This window comes from Psammomys obesus, unplaced genomic scaffold (assembly GCF_907164565.1).
Source record: "Psammomys obesus unplaced genomic scaffold, mPsaObe1.curated_primary_1811, whole genome shotgun sequence".
Taxonomy (NCBI): domain Eukaryota; kingdom Metazoa; phylum Chordata; class Mammalia; order Rodentia; family Muridae; genus Psammomys; species Psammomys obesus.
In genome coordinates, this window is record NW_026592118.1 from 16,972,716 (window position 1) to 16,990,498 (window position 17,783).

The following is a 17,783-nucleotide window of genomic DNA, read 5'->3' on the forward strand; positions in this document are numbered from 1 at the left end:
AGAATCTGGAGAAAGGAGAACACTCCTCCATTGTTGGTGTGATTGCAAACTTGTACAACCTCTCTGGAAATCAATCTGGTGCTTTCTCAGAAAATTTGGAATAGTTCTATCTCAAGACCCAGCTATACCACTCTTTGGCATGTACCCAAAAGGTGCTACAGCATACAACAAGGACACCTGCTCAACTATGTTCATAGTGGCTTTATTCACAATAGTCAGGAACTAGATGTCCCTCAAAGTAAGAATCCATAAAGAAATTGTGGTTCAGCGTCTAGCTCTTTGATCACCTCCACCTGGGAGGTGCAGCCTTGCCAGGCCACAGAGGAAGATGATGCAGCCAGCCTTGATGAGACCTGATAGGCTAAAATCAGAGAGAAGGGGAGGAGGTCTTCCCCTATCAGGGCACTAGGGAAAGGGCATAGAGGCAGAAGAGGGAAGGTGGGTGGGACTGGGAGGAGACAAGGGAGGGTGCTGAAAGGGAGATACAAAGTGAATAAAATCCAATTAACCAATTAATTAACTAAATTAAAAAAAAAGAAATTGTGGTACATTTACACAATGGAATACTACTTGGCTTTTAACAACAAGAAACCATGAAATTTGCAAGCAAATGGATGGAATAGAAAAGATCATCCTGAGTAAGGTAACCCAAACCTGGAAAGACACAAATGGTTTGTACTCGCTTATAAGCAGATGTTAGACATATAGCACAAGATAAACATACTAAAATCCACAGACCCAAAGAAGCTAAGTAGCAAGGAGGGCCCAAGGGAGGATGCTGAAATGTCACTCAGAAGGGAAAACAGAATAGACATTGGAAGTGGATGAAGAGAGGAGACTGGGCAGGAGATGAAATGGGGAGGGAAATAATGGTGGGGATCAAATGTGAGGAGAACAGAGGTGGGTGGGGGGGTAAGAGGAGAGAAGGGAAACTGAGGGGGTCAGTTATTTGACAAGCTAGAGGCCTGCAACAGAGTAGGCTCCTGGGAGGACGTGGGTGTGATTCTAGCTGAGGCTCCTAGCACGGGGCATGAGGGGGAAGGGTTGCGTGGGGACAGGCAGGACCCACAGTGGAAGGAGGGGAACAACAACCCATCCACAAAAACTTTGATACAAAAATTATCCTGCCTACAAGAAGCGTAGTGGATAAAGAGGGAACCGAGATTGAGGAAATGTCCGACTAATGACTGGCCCCCACTTGAGACTCACCCACGGTAGAGAGCCAGCCTCTGACACTGTCAATGACGATGTGCTCTGCTTGCAGAAAGGAGCCTAACATGACTGCTTCTGGAAGTCTTCACCCAGCAGCAGATCAAGTCAGATGTTGGGACTTGCAGTCAAACATCTGGTGGGGCTTGGGGCTCTTGTGGAAGAGAGGGGGGAAAAACGGAAGGACCTGGAGGTGACAGGAAACCCACAAGGTGACGGAGACAACTAACCCAGACCCACGGGGGCTTACAGAGACTGTGACACCAACTAAGGGGCAAGCATAGTCTGGACCTAGGCCCCCTGCACATATGTGGTCAATGGGCAGCTTGGTCTTCACGTGGGTCACCTGGAGAGTGGAGTGGGAGACAGTTTCAAACACGGATTCAATTGCCTGATTTGGGATCACTTCTCCCTGGTGGGGCTGCCTTGCATGGTCTCAGTGAATGAGGCTGTGTTGAGTCCAGATGTGGCTTGATGTGCGGGGGAGGGCTGATAAGGACTCAAGGGGAACCCCTTTTTCTGAGGAGAAAGAGAGAGGAGAAGGGGGGAGGAGGGGAGACTGAGAGAAGGAGAGGGAAGGGCTTCTCTTGAGATGTAAAGTAAATAAACTTAAAAAAAAGAAAAAGAAAATTTCCTTGACTACCATCTGATACTTATCTCTGAGTTTGTTTTGGGTCTTTTGTGTCCATTTCTTTTTCTGTGTGTGTGTCCATTTCTTATTTTACTCTTCTTATTTATGTATTTATTAGATTCGTTTTATCTTTAACTATATGAATGTGTGTATGTGGCAAGTCCAAATGGAGGTCAGAGGTATCAGATTCCCATGGAGCTACAGTTACAGTTAGCTGGAAGTAGCCAGACATAGGTGGGTGTTCTGGGAAGATGTGGGTTCTGGGAAACAAACTTGGATACTATTCAAGAGCACAGAACCGACTAGGCATCCCCGATTTGACCCTAACTTAACCTTGTTAGATATTCCTGTTGATATATTACAAAAGCAGCATCTTGGATTCTATTGCATAATGTCCATTGATCCAGAAAGTAGTTTATTCTGTTTGTGCTTTTTCCATTTTTATTCAGCTTTCAGATTCACTTTCTTTGGGTTGGAGTTTTACTTTAGTGGAAAGATTCTTTTCCATAGTAATCCAGGTCTTGGCCTTGTTAGCAAACACTCAATAAAGTACACCCTAGGTCCATTTTTTTTTCATATTTATTTTCTGATTTTCTGACTTGTCACTACTTCTTCTGTTTTTTTTTTTTTCATTTTTCATTTTTGTTTTGTTTTAACACTATCTTTCCACACAGTCACACTCATCAGTTTGACTTCAGTTCCACTTTCCCTCAGAGAATCTACTTGGAGCTCTCGGGTCCCCGTTTCTGAGCTGGAATGCTTATTCTCCTACTTTGCTACCCAGCTGGAAGATCTTGGGGTTCCTTTAATGATAACAGGACAGTTTCCCGATGGCGCCTCAATTGCTCCTGTACTGAATGAAGCTGTTTCCTGAAACTGTTGGCTTCTCTCGTAACTTTTGTCCTACTGGATTTCTCTTTCTAGTCTTCTAAGCAACAGCCTTTGAGAGGCAAATATTTTGAGCCATAACATATTTGAAAACAATATTTAGGTTTATATTACCATATTCCCGGACATTTTTGTTATAATAATTTTAGGTGAAAAACTGATTCTTTTTAAATAATTTTTTATTTATTTTTTATTTTTTTCTTATCAGTTACATTTTATTAACTCTGTATCACAGCCGTGTCCCCATCCCTCATTCCCTCCCAATCCCACCCTCCCTTCCTCATCTCCTCCCTGCCCCTTTCCAAGTCCACTGATGGGGGGGGACCTCCTCCCCATTCATCCGATCCTGTTTTATCAGGTATCTTCAGGACTAGCTGCAAAGCCCTCCTCTGTGGCCTAACAGGACTGCTCCTCCTTTGGGGGGTGGGGAGGCCAAAGAGCCAGTCATTGAGTTCCTGTTAGAAATAGTTCTTGTTCCCCTCACTATGGGAAACCAATTGGTTACTGAGCTACCACAGGCTACATCTGAGCAGAGGTTCTAGGTTATATCCATACATCGATCGTCCTTGGTTGGATGTCAGTCTCTGAAAAGACCCTGTGCCCAGATACATTTGGTCCTTGTGGAGCTCCTATCCTTTCCCCATCATACTAATTCCCCTTCTTTCATATGATTCCCTGTACTCTGCCGAAGGTTTGGTCATGAGTCTGTATCTGTATCTTCTTTGGAAACACTGCTAGTTAGAGTCTTTCAGATGTGTTCAGTAGACTCCTGTCATACGTTCAATGCACATCCCATCTGTCTTTCTAAATGAGGATTGATCATCTTACCCCATGTCTGCTCTCTTGATAATCTTTTTAGGTGTATAGATTTCATTATGTTTGTCATATCTTATAGGTCTATATAAGTGAGTATATACTGTGTTTGTCTTTCTCCTTCTGGGATATTTCACTCAGAATGATCTTTTCTAGATTCCACCATTTGCCTGCAAATTTCATGATTTCCTCCATTTTGATTGCTGCGTAGTATTCCATTGTGTAAATGGAATTTACCTGTACCTATTCCTCCATTAATGGACATCTGGGTTGTTTCCAGGTTCTGGCTATTACAAATAAAGCTGCTATAAACATGGTTGAGCCAAGTATCCCTTTTGTGTACTTGAGCAAAGTTTGGGTATATACCTAGCAGTGGTATAGCTGGTTCTTGAGGAAACACTATTCTTAATTGTCTTAGAAAGCGCCAGATAGATTTCCAGAGTGGTTGTATCAGTTTACATTCCCATCAGCAGTGGAGGAGGGTTCCCCTTTCTCCACAACCTCTCCAGCATGTGTTGTCACTTGAGGAAAAACTGATTCCTTTACACTCTAAGGGCCTCCTCCACTGTCTTCTCATTTCCAATATTGTTCAGATTCAGCGTATCACTTTGTCCTGACTCCTTATGTACATTCAGTGTTTGCTGTCTGAAACCATCCCGACTGTTTTCTGTTCCTTGATGTACTCTGGAGTGTGTTTCCTAACTTTTACATGCCAATGAATTTTGAGGTAACTAACTTTAGAGTTTCTTCTTTAGGTATTTCTTCTTCAGTTTACTCAATTCATCTTCAGAGACTCCTGGGTCAGAATTGACTCAAGCTTTGGCTACTCATATTTTTAAAAATTTTTGGCAAATGGCCCAACCTTTATCTCAATAGCATTCTTATAATTTTTAAAAGTTTCACTCTAAAATGATTCTCATTGCTCCTTTTTCTGAAGCTAATGATTTTTTTTTCTTATGACATTTTCTGTATTTGTACAGTTTCCCCCTGCCTCTTTATTTGTTCTTAATTCTGTTGAGTTTCTTTTGTATCACATTTTGGTTTCCATCTTTTAAGTTTGAGGGTAGATTAAATTAATGAGCCTTGATGTGCTTTCACATTAGATAAGAAAAATGTTGGCTCCATGTTGTGAGTGGGTATGGTTGGTCAACTGTTCTCGTTGGACGTTGCCTGAAACAAGGGTTGCATGTTTACTGGAAGAGGGGACTATCCTAAGTACCACAAGCAATTGGCCTTCCAGTTGCCTATGTGTAGAGTTTAAGTTTAGCTTTAGGTGTCCTAGGAGCTGGGTTGAAGTGGAGCCTTCTCCTTTATTCTCCTATGTTCAGGTTGGCTCTAAGCCCTGCCCACTGCAATGCCTATTGCCAGCCTCTAGTTTCTGAGATGAAATTTCTCCAGTAATTGTCACTTGACAATTATCTACATTAAGGAAGAAAAATAGTATTTGATTAGAGAGATGGAGAATGGTCCTAGCTGGTGAATTTTCAGACTGTTCATAACTCTGTTTGAACTCCATGGTTCACCCCACTTTTAATAGTCCTGGTATTTCCCATTTTCATGACTTTTCAGTGTTCTGGGGAGGGAAGCAAGAGGAGGCTGCTGACTTGTTCCTAACCAACACTGAAGCATTTCTAGAAGTAGGCTTTCACATTTTAATACTGTTGACCTTGATATTGTCAACTAGAAACACTATTACATTTCCTGTTGGGCTCATCATTTCTCATTTTCCCTTTTTACATAGGTTTCTATGTTTTCCCACTTACATTGTCATTTCAATAGTGTTTGAAGAATATGAAGAAATTTACACGTGTCTTCACTGTATAAAACTAACTGCAAGACTTTTACTTCTTATACAGGGAAAAATGCTGCTGGTAAGGCTGGTACTGTAGCTGATTAAAAGCTACTTAATGGATGCTTGACTTGCTGAATGTATGTGAGTCCTGACACTGAGGAAATGCTAGCATACATCATCAAGCAATCGGCATCCACCATACCTTTCTGAAATAGGAAACATTCTGACCCACTCTGAATTTCTTCTAAAGTAGAATGATAGTCTTTGCCATCAGCAGAGAGTGATAAACATGATTTACAATGAAGTGTTATGAGACATGCTGATGATAAGGCAGTATTGAATTGAACTTCAAATACAGCATTAGGCATTGCCAACTTGTTAAAATGGAATCATTTGTCTGCTGAGAATGGCTATCAACTCAAACAATCAGCTTTAGTAAATAGATTAAGTCCTATCTTCAAAAAAATTTCAACATTATACTTAAATTCTGCTTTCTCTGTAATGTCATCTCCACGAGTTCTTAGTCAGAAATGGTCTCACCTCCTTTCCTATAAGCATTTTCTTTCTATCACTACAGCTTATGATTTTCAATTTGTGCTGGGTGAAAAATACATCCCCAAGGAGTCTCTTCTCCAGTGAAAGTAATAGCGCAGGGTTATTAAATATTTCAGCCCCATAAAAATATTAAAGAAACAACAACCAACTGTCACTATCAATCATTTTGCTTTACTTATTTTTTTATGTACAGATGTTTTGCCTGTATATACGGATATGCCTCATGTACATTCCAGGTGCTAGCAAGGTCAGAAAAGGGTCTGAGATACCCTGGGAATGAAGATCATTGTGAACTACTATGTAGGATGCCCGGATCCAAACCTCTGAAAGAGCGGCCAGTGCTCTTAACTGCTGAGGCAGCTCTCCAGCCGCTCATTTTGCAGGAGATACTGAACTCAGGATGTAGCTCTGGAGGACCAAGGCTGTCTAGCCTACCTAATGCTATGGGATCAATTTCAAGAATGGAAACAATAAATAAATTAACTAATTAAATAATATTGTTAGTAGCTAGAAGAAACTGAAAAGGAACAAAATAAATATTAAATTATTGGATTATAGTCCAAAGACTAAAAGAAATATCCCAATTTAATTTAAGAACACTCAAACCTCTCATACAGGATTCCAGCAATTTATGCTTGTATAACTCCCTCAAGGAAATGACATTCAATACCCATTTCTCTTAAGAATGGACTGCGCAAACTTTCTTGATGATTCTAGGATGGAAGGACTGGAGTCGATGAAAACGGACATACCATTGCAGTGGAGAAAACTGGCTAACACATCATCACACATAATGTAGGTCATACACATACAGTTGTAGGTCATGCTGATCTTTATACCTTTGCTATGAGGTGATGGGAACAGAAATCACAGTCTTGTTCCTCAGAGCCACAACCCTATCCAGTCATGAAAATCACCAAATAAATCCAGTTTGAGTCATTCTTGAGTAGTAGTAGTTTTCAAATCTTTCAGTAATTAATTGAAGCTTGTAGATAACATCCAAGCATGAAGTGACACAATGAAGGATGAATGGGAAAGAGGTGAAGAACGGCTGCCCTATGTGATGGGTGACAGAAGAAAAAATAGTAGCAAGGAAAGAAAGGGACCTTTGGAAAACAGAACAGAAACAGAGTGAGTTCAGAATCCTTTTCTGAAGGGTCAGCTTCAGTTGAGGTGTGGTCTCCTGTCAGTGTAATGGCTGCTTCAGAGGGTGTAAACCCTGGATCAATAGAAAGAGGAAATCTTAAGAAACCCACTCTACTTTCACTAACAGATATTTTTTTGCAATATATTTTGATGATATTTTCCCCACCTCTATCTTTTCCCAGATTCTCTCCACCTCTCTACTTGCCAAACTTTATTCTCTTCCTCTCCCTACCTACCTCCCCACCTCTTTCAAAATAACAAAAAAAATGAAAATTAAAAAAAAACAATAAGAAGAAACTACTAAAACAAAAATCCCACAAAACAACAACAATAAAACAAACAAACAAACAAACAAGAAGTTTGTTTTGTGTTGGCTGTGTGTTCCTGAACATGGAGCCTTCCCTGAGTGTGGTTAGTTTACCTAAGGGCACTCCACTGGAAAAACTGACCTATCCTTTCCCAGCAAGCACCAATTGCAAATAGTTGTGACTTTGTGTCTTCATCTCCTTCTCAGGGTTAGGACTTTTTCTGCTAAGTGACCGAGAACTTGAGACTAGATAAGGGACCCAACACCCTCTCCTGATATTACTGGACTATGTGCACATCAGTGGCACACATAAAGTCACACACATAAGCATAAAATATTTCAAAACATTTTTTTTTAAGAAAAAGGGAAAGCTAGCTGGGCAGGGGCTCAACTTCCTCCATGAGAACATGCCTAGACCTTCCCACATGACGGCTTTACCCTTAAGCTATGAGCCAAATGAAACCTTTCTCCTTAAATTGCTCTTGTTATAGCATTTTTATCATGGGACCAGAAAAACTAACTAATAAATGGCTTTGATAAAATCAAACAACTTTTCTCATAAAAACCCTTAAAGAAACTAGGAATAGAAGGAAAGTAAGAAAAGAATATATGTGACAGAACTACAGACAAGATTTTGCTAAGTTAGGGACACTAACCAGAAATGAGACAAAGGTGTCTACTCTTTCTTATTTACAAGAGGTCTTTATGCCTTCAGTAGAACAATGAGGCAGGAGAGAGAAATAAATGGAATACACATGAGAGCAAAAAATCAAACTATCCCTATGAGCAAATTATATGATTTTGCACATAATAGACTATAAACATTCCAACAGACAACTCCAAGATCTGATGCACATTTTCAACAATGAATAATGGTACAAAATTAATATCCCTAAGTTAATAGCTTTTTATTTACCTATAATGAACATTCTCTGGCAGAAAAACACTTAAAGAAATGCTCAACCTCATTAGCCATCAGGGAAATGAAACTCAAAACGACCCTGAGATCTCACCTTACACCCATCAGAATGGCAAAGATCAAAAACTAAAGTGACAGCACATTCTGGAGAGGTTGTGGAGAAAGGGGAACCCTCCTCCATTGTTGGTGGGAATGTAAACTCGTACAACCACTCTGGAAATCAATCTGGCACTTTCTCAGACAACTAGGAATAGCACTTCCTCAAGATCCAGCCATACCACTCCTAGGCATATATCCAAAAGAGGCTCAAGTACACAATAAGGACATTTGCTCACCCATGTTTGTAGCAGGTTTATTTGTAATAGCCAGAAGCTGGAAAAAACCCAGATGCCCCTCAATTGAAGAATGGAAGCAGAAATTGTGGTATATCTACACAATGGAATATTACTCAGAAATGAAAAATAAGGAAATCATGAAATTTTCAGGTAAATGGTGGGAACTGGAAAGGATCATCCTGAGTGAGCTGTCCCAGAAGCAGAAAGACACACATGGTATATAATCACTCATATAGACATAAAATATAGGATGAACCTACTAAAATCTGTACATCTAAAGAAACTAATCAAGAGGGAGGATCCTGACTAAAATGCTCAATCCCCATCTAGAAAGGCAAAGTGGATGGACATCAGAAGAAAAAGAAAACAGGAAACAAGTTAGGAACCTGCCACAGAGGGTCTCTGAAAGGCTCTGCCCTGCAGACTATCAAAGCAGATGTTGAGACCTATGGCCAACTGTTGGGCAGAGTGCATGGAATCTTATGAAAGAAGTGGGAAATAATAAGATCTGAAGAGGACAGGAACCCCACAAGGAGAGCAACAGAACCAGAAAATTTGAACACAAGGGTCTTTCCAGAGTCTCATACTCTAACCAAGTACCATGCATGGAGGTAACCTAGAACCCCTGCACAGATGTAGCCCATGGCAGTTTAGTGTCCAAGTGGGTTACATAGTAATGGGAAAAGAGACTGCCTCTGACATGAACTGATTGGCCTGCTCTTTGATCACCTCCCCCTGAGGGGGGAGCAGCCCTACCAGGCCACAGAGGAAGACAATGCAGCTACTCCTGATGAGATCTGATAGATTAAGATTAGAAGGAAAAAGAGGGGGACCTCCCCTATCAGTGGACTTGGGGAATGGCAGGCATGAAAAAGAGGGAGGGAAGGTGAGATTGGGAGGGGAGGAGGAAGAAGTATATGGGGGGATACAAAGTGAATAAAGTGTAATTAATAAAAGTTAAAAAAATGAACATTCTGAGAAGAAATTAGATAAATAAGACCATTCAAAATAACTTCAAAATAGCCCAAAAGAACAAGGAATGAACCTAAGCAAGAAAGTGAAGGAATTCAGATACTGAAGAAAGAAAGTGAGGATGACTTGATGATTAGAAATATCTTCTATATGCTCACTGATTGGCAAACTGAGATAATTGAAATGGCTATATTATCAAAAGTAATCTATAAATTGAATGCAATGAAAAAAATAATCTTAAAATCATATGGAACCACATATGGCCTTTGTTGGCCAAAGTAATCCAGATGTTAAAAAAAGGGAGAAGTTATTACAGTGCCTTATTTGAAGACATACTTCAGAGACATGGTGACCAAAACAGCAATGTACTCAACACAAAAATGGGCACATAGATCAATGAAATAGGATGAGAAGGATTGTAATAGAACCAGGAGTTAAGTCCACACAGCCCTCTAGCTTTTAAAACTTACCCAGGGTTTCATAAGAACATTTTCATACATGTACATAATGTACTTTGAGCATAATCCTATACCTTACTATTGAAAAGAGGTCCTTTCTAACAATTGGTGCATAAAACATAAAGAAAATCAAGGGACAGGATCACCACATGAAGACCAACAGAGCCAACTAACCTGGGCCAGGAGCTGGGGAGGGGTTGCTTGCAGAGGCTGAAGCACCAACCATGGACCATGCATAGACTGGACCTAGGCCCTCTCTCTATATATGTACCAGATGAGCAGCTTGGTCTTCATGTGAGTACCCTGGTAAGGGGAGCAGGGAGTGACTCTGATGTGTACTCTGTTGCCTGCTTGTCATTCAGTCACTTTCCCTGAGGCAGAGCTTCCTGGCTAAGCCACCTTGGAAAAGGATGTGCTCAGTCCTGATGCAAGTTGATGTGCTGGGGTGGGTTGGTGGGGAGGGCTCCCCTTTCCTGAGGGGTAGGAGAGGAGAGATAGGGCGAAGAGGGTGGGACCTGGAGATGGAAGGGGGTCTATTAAGATGTAAAGTGAATGAATGAATGAATGAATAAATAAACAAATAAATAAATAAATAGATAAATAAATAAAAGAAAATCAAGGGAAAGGAAGAGAAGAGCAGAAGGAGATAAGAGCGAGGGTGAAGAAAAAGGGTATGAATATGCTCAAAGTACATGGTATACTTGAAAGAAATTGTCTTTACGAAACCCCAAACTGTGCTATTAATATGTGGATTAATAGTACATATATATCATAAATAAAATAGAAAAAGGCAGTCTGTCAGACGAGTGGTTGTAGTTTAAGGAGACATCATAATTCAACATAGTGGGGTAACCTGTGTGATGTTCTGGAATAGAGGAAGGACATTGGGTACTTGAATCATGCTCCTTAGTGGTAACACACCATTCATAATATCCTAACAGGAAGACTGACTCTAAGCATTCATGTCGGTATAACATTTTTGTAAGCTCTTTATTCTAGATACAACATATACATTAAAGCTACCACAGCGGTAGGATAAAGACACCATTTTGAATCCAGAAGGAGCAACTTAAAAACAAACAAAACAATATGCCATTATACAACATATCTTCTTTTTCATTTTGCTATAGGAAAAAAAAAAAAAGAACATTTCAAGATCAGTTAATTAGTGTTTGGGACACACGAATATTCTGGATTACAGGCACACGGGCTTGTTCTGATACTCACTATATGCTTCTTTCCTCTAGGAACTAACAATTAAAAGGGGGGTTGTGTTTGAATTTATTATTCTGATATTCCTGTCAGGGCTGGTGTACAGAGCTTAAAGCTGGTGTCTTGGTGTGCTGAATGTTTCAACTTGAAGGAAACTATGACATCAGAAGAAACATCTGTCTGGCCTTCTCCTTCCTCCTTCTTTTCCCCTGAGAAGTATCATAGACACCAGAAGCCCCTTCCCATAAAGAAAGCCATAAGACATAGAGAGGTATCTCATCTCCTTTCCATAGGAGGCATCAGGAGACCAGGAGCCTATGAAAGGAGTGCTGCACAGAGGGCTCATGAAGCAGCTGAGGAAAGGCCTGTTTAAGCTCCCTTCAGCTTCTTCCCTCCCTACCCTGCTCCCGAGTCACATTTCTCCACAACTATCCACTTCCTAAATTGGACATGGTTTAAATGTATCTTCATTTCTGAAGGCCTCCATGCCATGAAAACATTGTTAAATAAATTTGCTGTGTTTTCCTCCTTTTAATCTTCTTTTCTACCATGTACTTAATGCTATATTTTCCACATAGCAGACTTCAAAGTTATTTAATATGTAATTCGTTTGTATCATTTAATCCAATAAAGATAGAAAGTAAATGAAATGTGAAAAGTACAGAGTTACTATAACCTGTAGCAAACAATTTAGAAGACACTTGCATTAACTGATGCAATGAAAATGATTAAACAATAAAAATGATTGTAAATGTGAGAAGCAACAAGCACATCTCTGTCCAAAATGAAAACCATGACCACAACAGTGATGAGTTGACAGATTTGGCATTTTCAGCAACATGAACTGTTATGGATGAGAAACCAAAAACAGCATAATGATTTTAGCTGAAAATTTTTGAAGAGAACTGTTGCTCCATAGAATTTTTTACTTACTCTATAATAAAATATAACTTTATAATACTTTTTCTCTAGAAGAATTACATTTAATTTTTAAAGAAACTTGACTATATTATAAACTTTTTAGCTTACTTACTTAGAAATCTATTAGAAATTTATTTAGAAATCTCTGTCCTTATTTTAGGATTCATTGACAAAACAATTACTGATTATGCATAAAAGACCAAAGAAAATACTTTCAATTATATACTATAAGGGTGATATAGTATATTAGCTTTCATTTCACACATTGAAAATTTGGTGGAATGGAGGTGCATTTGTTTGAATGGTCATAGAACATTATTAAAAATAAGTCGTAGTTGTGTTTATGATGATGATTAAAAACTCCAACTCAATAGACATCAAGAAAAAAGATTCTAAGAAGAAAAGACCATAAGGAAGGAGGTTTCTGTTTTGGTTGTATGGTTTAGGTTTTGAAGGAGTAATTCATGAAATGAAAATATTATATAGAATATAGATAAAGAACGTGGATGTCACATAAAGTAGATGGAAACTCATAGATTTATGCTAATATAGTCAATACCCTAGTGCCATGGATGAGAACATTCATGCAGAAAGTGGCAAAATAGAGACAAATGGATGGAGATCAGACCTGAGGAAAGTAGGGCAGAAGGCCTGCAGAGAAAAAAAGAAAAGGTGTGTGTATGGGCTCTCTGAGTCAAGCTGCAGACCTAAATCAGAATAGGTTTCTGGGAGGTTACGAGGGGGACTCTAGCCAAGACTTCTACTAGCAGGGGCCGTGGAGACTGAAGAGGACACCCTTTATCTAGAAAAGACTCCAAGTGGATGGGCTTCACCAACCCTCCCACTAAAACCTCAATCTAAAACTTAGCCTATCTACAAGACCTTCAGGGACAAAGCTAAAACAGATAGAGCAGAGACTGAGGGAATGTCCAGCTAATGCCTGGCCCAAACCTAAGACCCATCCCATTGAAGAAAGCCAACCCTTATCACAAAACAAAGAGAAACTTTTTTCCCTTTGTGTTTTGGAGACAGGGTTTCTCTGTGTAGCTTTGGCTGTCCTAGAACTCACTATGTAGGCCAGGTTGGCCTCAGATTCATAGGGATCCACCTGCTTCTGCCTCACCAGAGCTGGGATTAAAGGTTGTCATCAGCACCACCAGACTGAGAAATTTAAAACCAAATTAAATTAAAAAGATTGAAGAAATTAGGAGGGAGAATAAAATTATTTACATACTCATATAAAAAGAGGACAGTGAAAGAAAGAAGGGCTGTTTAAATTGCAATGCATTGTCACTCTGCTCTCTGGGGCACTGGGGGGTTAGCACCTTTTATTCTTCCACTTGAAATGCTAATTAGATTATTGCCACTGTTCGGGACTCTCACTGGGAAGGAGGCTTTCTCTCTCCAGGTGGGCTGGAAGCCCAAACAAAGCAAAATGTCTCCAGTCTTCCAAAGAAAAGTCTCCTTTCCAACCATGCCTCTCTCTTTTTGAAGATTTCTTATGTAGCTCCTGGAGGCTTCTCTGTTATCTTTTTGTCTCTTTACAGGTCCTGAATCCTTAGCAGGGTTCCACCCAAAGCCTTCTGCTAATCAGCTCAGTCTCGGCTCCATGGCTAGAGACATTATGAAACTTTCCTCAGGCACACTCATCCTTTGTTTTAAACTAGAAGCTGCACAAAAATCACCAGTACTGATCAGATCTACGGCTAATGTTCCCATTCATATGTGTAGTGAATAACACTACATAACTGTGCAATACAGACTGAACACATGATGGACTAGCAAGAGGCACACATGAACTAACAGTGTGCGATGCCAGATTTGCCTCCATAAAATAAGAGGGAGTGCTCAGCTGAAGACAGTAAATATACAACAGACGCATGGATTTGTAAAGACAAAGTGTTAGGCCCAACATGAGCCTAATTTTAAGAAGGTACGAAGAGAACCCAGGAAATTAATCATCGATGCAAAATTGCAAAAGGTTTATTTTGTCCACTGTGCAATGAGGTCACCCCTGCTGGTCAGCATGGAGTGACCCCAGGAGACAAAGGCCTTGGGTTTTTAAAAGACAAAGCATGGGAAATTCCAGGGGTTGCAATATTGGCGAGTCAGGATTGGATGAGGTATTTAACTTTTAAAATAATTGGTTGGTTCTGGGCACCCTTAGGTCCAGTCAGCCCTGTCGTAAATATCTGATCTTCAAGTCAGTTTGGAATTTCCTGCCATATGAGATATAGCCACAGTTAAAGGTGGGAGAGCGATTAACTCATCCCATGTCTGTTCTGAGGAGTGGGGGTTTCAGGCTTTGGATGATAGGTCAGGAGCTATTCAGGAGAAGGATTGGGGCCATTTGGCCCAGTTTCCAACAAAGCTCATCTCACAGGTGCCAGCAGGTGATTTTCTCTCCATTTAGTAGAGATCTCTGCTTGTTCTCTTCCTTATCTCTGCCCTCACAGATGGCTAATGTCAGGAACTTTCACATTCCTTGGCTCTCTGGAGAAGCACTAAAAGGCTTTAATTAACATGGGCCTAAAACTTGAAAATATAAGTTATAGGGCAATTAAAAGAAACATAGGTTACAAAATTAGTCTGATTCTTTCAAAAGTGTATCACGCTTTGCATTCTACCAGGGAACAAAGACTAAATACTGAACATACATGTTGGCCTTTATAGATCTGAAGCTGGTGCCAGAGGAATCATTAATAGGCTTCCTTGACTTGTTTTAGCCACCACTTGTTTGCCTTCCCTCAAGTTACTATGCTTTGCACTTTGCTTTAATATGTCTCATTTCTAATATATCTCATTGTCCTTGGATGAGGACACCACATCATGTACCTGGAATTCAAAGCCACCTCTTATAGAACTGCCTATGGCCTAGATATCTATTGTAGCCTAGTAAGAAACCCTTGAACTGCTTCAACAGATGAGTCTTAAAGTATTCTATAAGAATCCTCTTTGCCCCTAGAGACAGTTCAGGTGTGGCTGCTGTGTGTCAAGAGGCAGCAGAGAGGAGAGATGCTATGTCGAAGCTCAGTGTTCATTCAGAGCTGTGAACATCTGAATGATTACAAGTCTTACACTGCCTGAAAACATGCGAGCCTGAGAGGACCACCTAGTCCGGATCCACAGGGCATAGAGAGTGAGCTAGCCTAAAAGTATCATCAGTCCAGCACCACACAGGCCCAGAAAGACCCCTAGGGCTGGGAGCAAGCCAGAGACTAGAAGAACCCAGCCTGGGACCACGGCCCCAGGCAGGAGTAAGCTCAAGACAGATGACCCTTGCACGGGGCCACCTGGCCTGGCCTGTGTAAGGACAAGCCAGTGATGACTACTTGCCTGGTAGCCTGGGGGGAGCACTGGGAGCTAGCCTGGATGACCACCAGTTCAGTGCTGTGCAGGGGGGAGCAGACCATTCCTGAGAGGCCATAAATACGCAAGTGGAGCATAGCACTCTGAGATCACTCCTGAGATGATCCTAGACTCTCGGAGATGCTGGCTGCCACTACAGGAGCAGGTAAGCGGTGGAGAAATGGAAGAGAAAAAGAAACAGAAGGATGTTTGTACAATGAAGAGGAGCAAAAGTGGAGGAGATGCAGGGGTAGTGAGGAACAGCCTGATGTGAGTAGTCTGTGATGCCCCCTGGGGCCATGGTGGGGTCCTCGTCTGTGCTGCCACCAGGGACCACATCTGGATCTACGGCCCTGTAGCAGCAGGGATCTGTTGCTAGCAAAGGCCAGGCAGACAACTCTGGTCTGATCTACTGCCAGCCGACATATTGATGTCTGAGGGCTGTGCGGAACTGGTCCCATCCCTCAGCTGGGCGTCCTGTGAGAGCTGGCCCTGAGGACATGAAGAAGGAGAGCTAACCCTGCCCTAACCAGATGCAGATCTCAGGAGAGCTGTTTCCCCCACCACCACCACCACCACACACACACACACACACACACACACACACACACACACACACACACTGCAGGAGTTTCTGGTGAGGAAGCCCTAAGGGCATGAGAGTTGGATGGGTCAGCCAGGGCAGGGTAGAAGATCTCACCCTGGTGGTGTAGGTGTGGCTGAGCGGCTCAGATACCTTGCAGGTACAGACCTAGGCCTTTGAATTGGCCCCACCCCCAACATCTAACCCAGGGGTCAACCGCTGGATGGCATACAAAACTGCACGGTCTCCATGACACAGAGCAACAAAGGAATATCCTCGAGGAGTCCCAGTGAGGGTCCAAAATGGATAGTGTAGCAGAAGCCAGACACCTAGAGCCAGACCAATGACTCAATGTAATGAACATTTGCAAACAAAGAAATGTGGACAAAAGGGTATACTGTGGGGGACACTGTGACACACTACAGCTTCCACAGCGAGATTTTTTTTTCCTCTGTTAAAGATGGACCTAGAAAGGGTGGAGGGTAGGTATGAGGTAAGGGGAAGATGAATGGGATTGGATTGCATGGTGTGAAATTCACAAAGAACCAATGAAAAGTTTTTTTAAAAAATGAATCCTCCGGAGAAAAATACTGTTAAAATAGTTGATTTAGAACAGGAAGACTACAGAGATTTTCTTTTGAATCAGTTTCTAGCAAGCGTCTGAGTAGGGAAAGTGTCAGCCATGTTATTCTATATTGTTTTGAAATTATTTTAACTTAAAGCCATGGACATTTTCAGCCTGGCCTATCCACATTTACTGAGTAGACAGAAATCCGCAATTCCTCCCATTCCCAACCAAGTCACGAGAACACGAGTGACGATGCCAATAAGATTTCTAATCAGTTGCTAAGTAACCTAGTTATCAAGTAAATATTTTAATTATATTGATAGGTAACTGGGGATACAAAATTGTAGATGATCTTTACAATAAAATTCTTTTAAAAATAAAAATAAAAAAAAAACCTAGACAGAGATAGTAATGGCATTACTGACTAATATTGTGATATCTAGGAAAGCATTTACTTAGAAACCATGTGACACAACAGTGGACCAGTGTGGGGACAGGGAGGAAATGCTACAGCTCTTCCATGACAACGGCACCTAGTGTGTCTTCATCACAGAGAACAGAGCCATAACTTCTTGCCATGTTCTTCCTAACATTAAGTTGTTCCCTGATGCACTTAGAAGCACACACTCGCCCCCACGCTCACAGGCACACACTGGTATGAACACTCACTCAGTCAACTGCCATTGGTGCCATTGCATAGTCACTCATTTTTTTTCGAGTTACATAATGCTAGGAGGTGGCACATGCATACAAGCATGACACACTGCAACAGACAGTGTGGGAACAATGTTCGATTTTCAGGAGGAAGATCATTTCCCAGGCAGCTTCCTTAATAGAAGAGTCACAAATTGGTTGGCTAAAACTGTAGGGATAAGGGTGGGTTTTTTTTTTGTTGTTGTTGTTGTTTGTTTGTTTGTTTTTATTCCCTCAATGTTAAATGGTTTGGCATTTAGGATAATCGAAATAGCCTCTTTTGAAACTGGAATTGACACCTTCAACAGGAGTCCTCTACAAGAAAAGTAGATTATCAGAACAATGCTTCCCCTAAAGCTCACCAAGTTTTAACTAGTATCACTTCCCACTGGTGCTATTATCTTTGCATGCTTTCTTGAGGATCTTACTGTAA

The 17,783-nt window shown here is 41.1% G+C and overlaps 1 protein-coding gene and 1 non-coding gene across 2 annotated transcripts in view; one reads left to right on the top strand and one right to left on the bottom strand.

The window, feature by feature from the left end:
• Window positions 1–17,783, bottom strand: part of Magi2 (membrane associated guanylate kinase, WW and PDZ domain containing 2) — a 1,360,055-nt gene that overhangs the window by 515,763 nt on the left and 826,509 nt on the right. The gene's annotated exons all lie outside the window — the stretch shown is intronic.
• Window positions 15,113–15,239, top strand: LOC129681141 (small nucleolar RNA SNORA17). The gene has a single exon (XR_008720795.1). It is a non-coding gene; the product is annotated as a small nucleolar RNA SNORA17 (small nucleolar RNA).